Genomic DNA, 6,181 nt, shown 5'->3' on the forward strand with positions numbered 1-6,181 from the left:
TAGGAGAGGCCTCGTGCATGGGCGTACTCTTCCAAGCAGGTAGCCGCTGCTTGCAGTCGTTCTTCTTTCGGGCCGAGCGACTCGGAGGTAAGCCAGACCGTGAAGTCGTCAGCGTACATGGGGTGCTGTGTGCCTTCGACCTTCACGAGTTTCCTCGCGTGTCAGATCATCATCATCATCATCATCATCATCATCATCATCATCATCATCATCAGCCTGAATATACCCACTGCAGGGCGAAGGCTTCTTCCATATTTCTCCATTTAACCCAGTTCTGTGCTAGCTCCATCCACTTGACCCCTGCGAACTTCTTAATCTCATCCGCCCACCTAACTTTCTGCCGCCCCCTGCTACGCTTTCCTTCCCTTGGAATCCAGTTTGTTACCCTCAGCGACCATCGGTTATCCTCTCTTCGCACTACATGTCCTGCCCAGATCATAGCCACGTTGAAAAGTAGTAGCGAGATGACCGCCGTGCCAGGCAGTGCTCGCGGTTCGTCCGACGCTGTGCTGCCCGCTGTACCTTCGGTGCTTGTGCCGAAACAGACCGTCGTGTGTTGGTTGGCTGGTTTCAACATGTCCAGTAGCTCGAACATCGAAAACCTTCCACCGCAGGTTCTGCGGCAGGTGTCGCGGGAGCTCTGCAAGCTGGTTCGTCAGCCACCCATGAGAATCCGGGCCATCATCAACGAAGAGGACCTTACATACATTTGTGCCACCATCGAGGGACCTCAGGGCACCCCCTATGCGTGCGGTGTCATCAAACTGCGCTTGGTGCTGCCGAAGGACTTCCCATCGTCGCTGCCAGGTGGTTTCTTCACGACGCGCATCTTCCGCCCGAACGCGGCCGTTCCATCTGGAGTAATCTGCGTCAGCACTCTGAAGAAAGACTAGAAGCCAGACCTGGGCCTCAAGAAGATCCTGCCTAGCATAAAGTGTCTGCTCATCGCCACTAACCCAGAGTCGGCGCTCAACAAGGAGGCTGGCCGCATAGTGCTCGAGAGGTATGACTATACCACTAACACCCGCCGGTGTGTTGTAGATGTTACGTCGCTCACGTGCTCAAGTTTGCGGGATCGTATCCCGGCCTCGGCAGCCGCCTTGCGATGGAGGTGAAAAACAAGGCGCTCGTATGCTGTGCGCTGTCAGTGCACGTTAAAGACCCCAGGTGGTCGAAAGTTCCAGAGACGTCCCCTACGGCACCTTATAGGCTGAATCGCTTTGGAACATAAACCCCACAAACCAAGCCAAAACAAATATATAAAAAACAAAAATAATAAATGTGTTAATATGGTCCAAATGCTCAGAATAGAAAGGTGATAACTCCTGATGGTAAATATCAGTGTAAAAAATACTGCCAAACAAAAATATGAATAAAAATGTCGTCCGAATATGTGAAACCCCATCGCGCAATAGCTTTGTAGGTGGAGCTTGTGTATTGTGGCGTTGCATCGAGATCAAAAAGAACGCGCACAAGGACGCATCAAATTTCAAGAAGCAGCGTCTGAGCTTACCAGTAACGTCATCGCCCGGAAGGTTATAAGAGAAAAAAATGCAAATATATATGTAAAGGCGCAAAACATCGTTCGTGAGTTGGAAATGCTATCGGGTGATACTTTTAAATCCGAAGCTTTGGCGCCTCCCTAAATTTTCAAGCGAAATTACAACATTAAACTAAGAATTCACTCCTGAGTCTGAATTGTGATTGGCAAATAGTAGCTTTCAGAACCTATCAAAATGCATTTTCGGGAGAGCAAATACAGCGAATTTCTTTCTCTACAGTCCGTACGACACACACACACACACACACACACACACAAGCTTTGGCCTTGTTTAGTTGTGCGTGCATTAAAGGGATATTCAGATTCCCAGCTGCCGCCATCAATGCTCTCAGCTTTCTAATGTATTGTGATTTCAAAATATATTTACCTCATGTGCCTGAAGAAAACATGTAGTTGTCTTCAAAACTTGCAGTTCGCAGCATTAGCAATCGGGATTTGTAACGTGATGGTTTAGTTTGCTGGGTTTAAGGTCCCAAAGTAACTCAAGCTATGAGTGACGCCGTAGTGGCGAGCTCCGGAAATTTCGGCCAGCTGGGGTTCTTAAACTTGCACAGACATCGCAAAGGACACGGGCGCCTTGCCTTTCGCCTCCATCGAAAAGCTGCCGCCGCTGCCGTGTTACAGTCCCTCCTCTTTGGGCGCAGAAGTCAAGCTCTCAAAACCACTGCACCACCATGGCGGTTCTGCAGCCAATACTGAACATTTCAAAATTCAGAATGATTTTCAGAAGGTGATGTGTTATGAACATAAATTCATATCAACGAATTCATAATTTTATGTGTTCCATGAGTTAAAGAAATAAGCAGACCAGTAATTAAAACTGCTGACTACCCATCTTTCCAACCCACTGACGCCATTCGTAACTCTTAGACATTGAAATGTCATCTGTCCTTTCGGCCTCTTTCCGGAAGAATGCAATCAATTTAGCATTGCTAACACGATTTGCTTGGGACTCACTAGGATAAGAAATGCACCGCGAACCAATGCAAGGCATGAAGAACCACTCGCATATAGGGTCCTCCAGCTAACAATGCATAATTACAACTCGTACTCACGCGGTAGCTATGGTCGAGGTAGGCGCCGACGAATACTCTAAAGGATAAGTTATACTCAACGCAACTACTAACCAAACTAGACTGGTTAATACATATATCTGTAGCTCAGTGCAGATAGAGCACCGCCCGCGAAATCTGGTAAAGCGTGCTAGAATCCTACAGGAGTAGAATCCATCAGGATTTTATCGATCATAGAATTTTGTCATACATTGATATTGATTAAATCACTAAAAGTCCCCATGCTTTCCTTGATTTCGGTGGCTCTTTCCTTCCTTGGTATGGGTCTGATGAGAAGCGCCTTACTTTCTTATATCTCCACCCTGATTAATAGGGCTGCTAAATATGCTTTTGAGGCCCTAGTAGGCGGATGCAGCGTGGATTACAATAGCACTAAACAAACTGAGGATGTGTCGTATTATTTAGAGCAGTTGGGGATCATATCGTGCGCTTCATTTAGACAAGAATGATGTGGACCTGTAAAAAGTTCAAGTCGACGTCCAAAATAATATTCGTGCGATGTCGACCAGTCATGTTGTTAAATTAGAGGATGAAGAACTTGGCCAGCACAAGATTTATCTCTAAAATAGAGTGAGTAGAATAAGTTACAATATTAAGTTTCGAATGAATAGCCGACAATAACGGATGCCAATCAGGTACAAACTGAGATTCAATAAATGGTAAGCAAAAAAAATGAGTTACTAACCTAAAATCATTGTACGAAGCGAGGGCTGCATAATATCAGCAATGATTCTAACAATCAAAATGGATTACTCATGCAATGAAGGCGTGTAGAATTCGTCTTTAAAGTACACTTTTTTATGACGGACACTTTACATTTTCGCTTTGTAGTCTTTAGATCGATAGAAAACTCCGATTTGTACAATCATCAACTGCCCTGGTTTCTCCTGTGAAAGTGTGCAACAGCACGACAGTGTTCCCGGTGTTATCAGAGCCACAAAATGCCACTGTCGCTTGTTTAGTATACACCAAACAGTTAGTGCGCAAAAGAGTTTGCAATAGGGAGACTAAAATATGATAGACAGGATGATAATAAGGAAGCAAAATGTGTGAGCTTTTCAAGTTCATTATATCTGTCTTAATTATTCCTTAATATATCATCTTTTTTTCGCCACAGCGTACACAAGAAGTAAGATAAAATGACTGCTTTCGGCCCTTTCAATACATCTGCACATGTAATGGGCTCTTTTTCGAAATAAATGCTAGGTATGTAGACACTTCACATGTCCCTCAGTGTTCCTTGTCTATTAACGTCTCACGCGCAGTGGACGGCCCAGGCTCAGCTCCCTGGAGCACGCTGACCGAGAACAGTGCCTTGCGATTCTCAGGATTCCAGTGCTGTTTTCGAAGAAGGGAATGTGGCGATCCTCATGCGCCGACACCATCATGGGTAAAGTCAGATAGCTCACCACACAGTTGATCTGCTTGCTCAGAGCTCTCGCATCTGGGTTCTGGTCGCTGTCGAGCCGCACCAGCTGCTTGCCCTCTGCAGGTCTATGATGACCGATCGTGATGTCGTGTAGGCCAGCCCCATCTGGTTGTAATCCGATCGAACAAAGTTCACTGACGTCGGGATGCCGTCAGCTGGGTCCGAGGCTGTGTAGGTGTAATGTTTATGACAGAAGCAGCATTGTAAAATGTACATAACGTTTGATACTGTGAATTAAAATCTGTATGGGTAAAGTGAATGCACTTGCAGTGTGTTTAACCATTGTGTCTTTTTGTAACTGGCTGATGTCTTACATCTACCCTCCGGGGTGGTAGGGTGGTTAGCTCGCTCGACTTATGTGCCTAAGGATGCGGGATAGAATCCCAACCGCTTTCAATGGAGGCAAAAAGCGAGGCGTCCGTGTGCTGTGCAACATAAGTGCATGCTAAAAACCTCCAGGTGATATAAATTTCCGGAGCCCTCCACTACGGCGTTTCGCATAGCCTGTATCGCTTTAGGACGTTAAAACCGCATACTAAACTAAATACTACTGTCTTAAGTCTGAGTGGAGAGGAATAAGGTGGTTTTTTTTTTTATGCTTGTTCTCGAGTGAAAGTCCTGAAAAGTGTCTAAAATTTGCCATTGCGCAAGTCAACTAAGCCTCTCTTTTCTCTAAAATAGTGCAACGCACCTAGTAGAACCATGGCTTATATTTCCGTCGGTCAGTAAAAATATATTTCCTCCGGTCAGTAAACTTCACCATCACCCTCAGCCTGACTTTACCCACAGCAGGGCGAAAGCATCTTCCATATTCCTCCAATTAACCCGGTCCTGGGTAAACTGCAGCCACTTGACCCCTGCGAACTTCTTAATCTCATCTGCCCACCTAATTTTCTGTCGCCACCTGCTGCGCTTTTTTTCCCTTGGAATACAGTTTGTTGCCCTAAAAGTACATCGGTTATCCGTTCTTCGCGCTACATGTCCAGCCCATGCCCATTTATTCTTCTTGATTTCCACTAGAATGTCAGTAACTTGAGTTATTTCCCGGAGCCACTCTGCACGTTTGCTATTCGTTAACGTTATCCCTATCCCTCTGCGTTGTCCTCAACTTAAGTAGAACCCTTTTTATTAGCTTCCATGTATCAGTGTCATAGGTAAGTAAAATCAACTATTGTATGCTTTCCTGTTGAGCGATACCGGTAAGCTGCTAGTCATAATCTGGGAGTGCTTGCCAAATGCGCTCCATCCCAATCTTATTCTCCTTGTTATTTTCCTTTCATGGCCCGGATTTGCGATTACTACCTGACCTAAATACATATACTCTCCCACTAATTCCAGTGCTTCGCTACCTAACGTAAGCTGCTGTTCCTTCCCTAGACTATTGAACATTACCTTAGACTTCTGCATATTGATTTTCAAGTCTACTTTTTTTACTTTTCCTGTATAGGTCATCAATCATTTTTTGCAATTCATCCCCTGAGTTACTTAGCAAGGCAATGTAATCAGCAAATTGCAGATTACTGAGGTTACTCCATCTACTCTTATCCCTAACTGCTCCCATTCCAAGTCTCTGAATACTTCTTCTAAGCAAACTGTAAATAGCACTGGCGAGATTGTGTCTCTTTGACTAACACCTTTCTTTAGAGGAATTTTGTTACTTTCTTTATGCTTAACTATGGTTGCTGTGCACTCTCTACATATGTTCCAGCACTTTCACGTACGGCTCGTCTACACCCTGATTTCGCAATGCCTTTATGACCGCCTAGGTTTCTACTGAGTCAAATGCTTTTTCGTAATCAATGAATGCTATGTATAAGGTTTGGTTATATTCCGAGCATTTTTCTATCACATGGATGATGGTATGGATATGATAGATAGCAGAATATCCTTTCCGAAAACTTGCTTGATCTTTTGCTTGGTTGCAGTGTAAAGTTGCCCTGATTCTATTAGCGATTACTTTGCTAAATACCTTGCACGTAACAGACAGTAGGCTAATTGGTCTGTAATTTTTCAAGTCCTTAGCGTCCCCTTTCTTACGAATTAAGATAATGTTTGCGTTCTTCCAATGTTCTGGTATCGTCGATGACACCAGACATAGCGTATACAGGGTGGCAAGTT

At 44.7% G+C, this 6,181-nt stretch overlaps 1 pseudogene; it reads left to right on the top strand.

Moving 5' to 3' along the window:
- The first annotated feature begins 550 nt into the window (after nt 1-550).
- LOC146172471 (ubiquitin-conjugating enzyme E2 S pseudogene) lies at nt 551-4,038 on the top strand (annotated as a pseudogene).
- The last annotated feature ends 2,143 nt before the right edge of the window (nt 4,039-6,181 follow it).

The sequence above is a fragment of the Amblyomma maculatum genome, unplaced genomic scaffold (genome assembly GCF_055883805.1).
Source record: "Amblyomma maculatum isolate TAMU_Amacu unplaced genomic scaffold, ASM5588380v1 scaffold_13, whole genome shotgun sequence".
NCBI lineage: Eukaryota > Metazoa > Arthropoda > Arachnida > Ixodida > Ixodidae > Amblyomma > Amblyomma maculatum.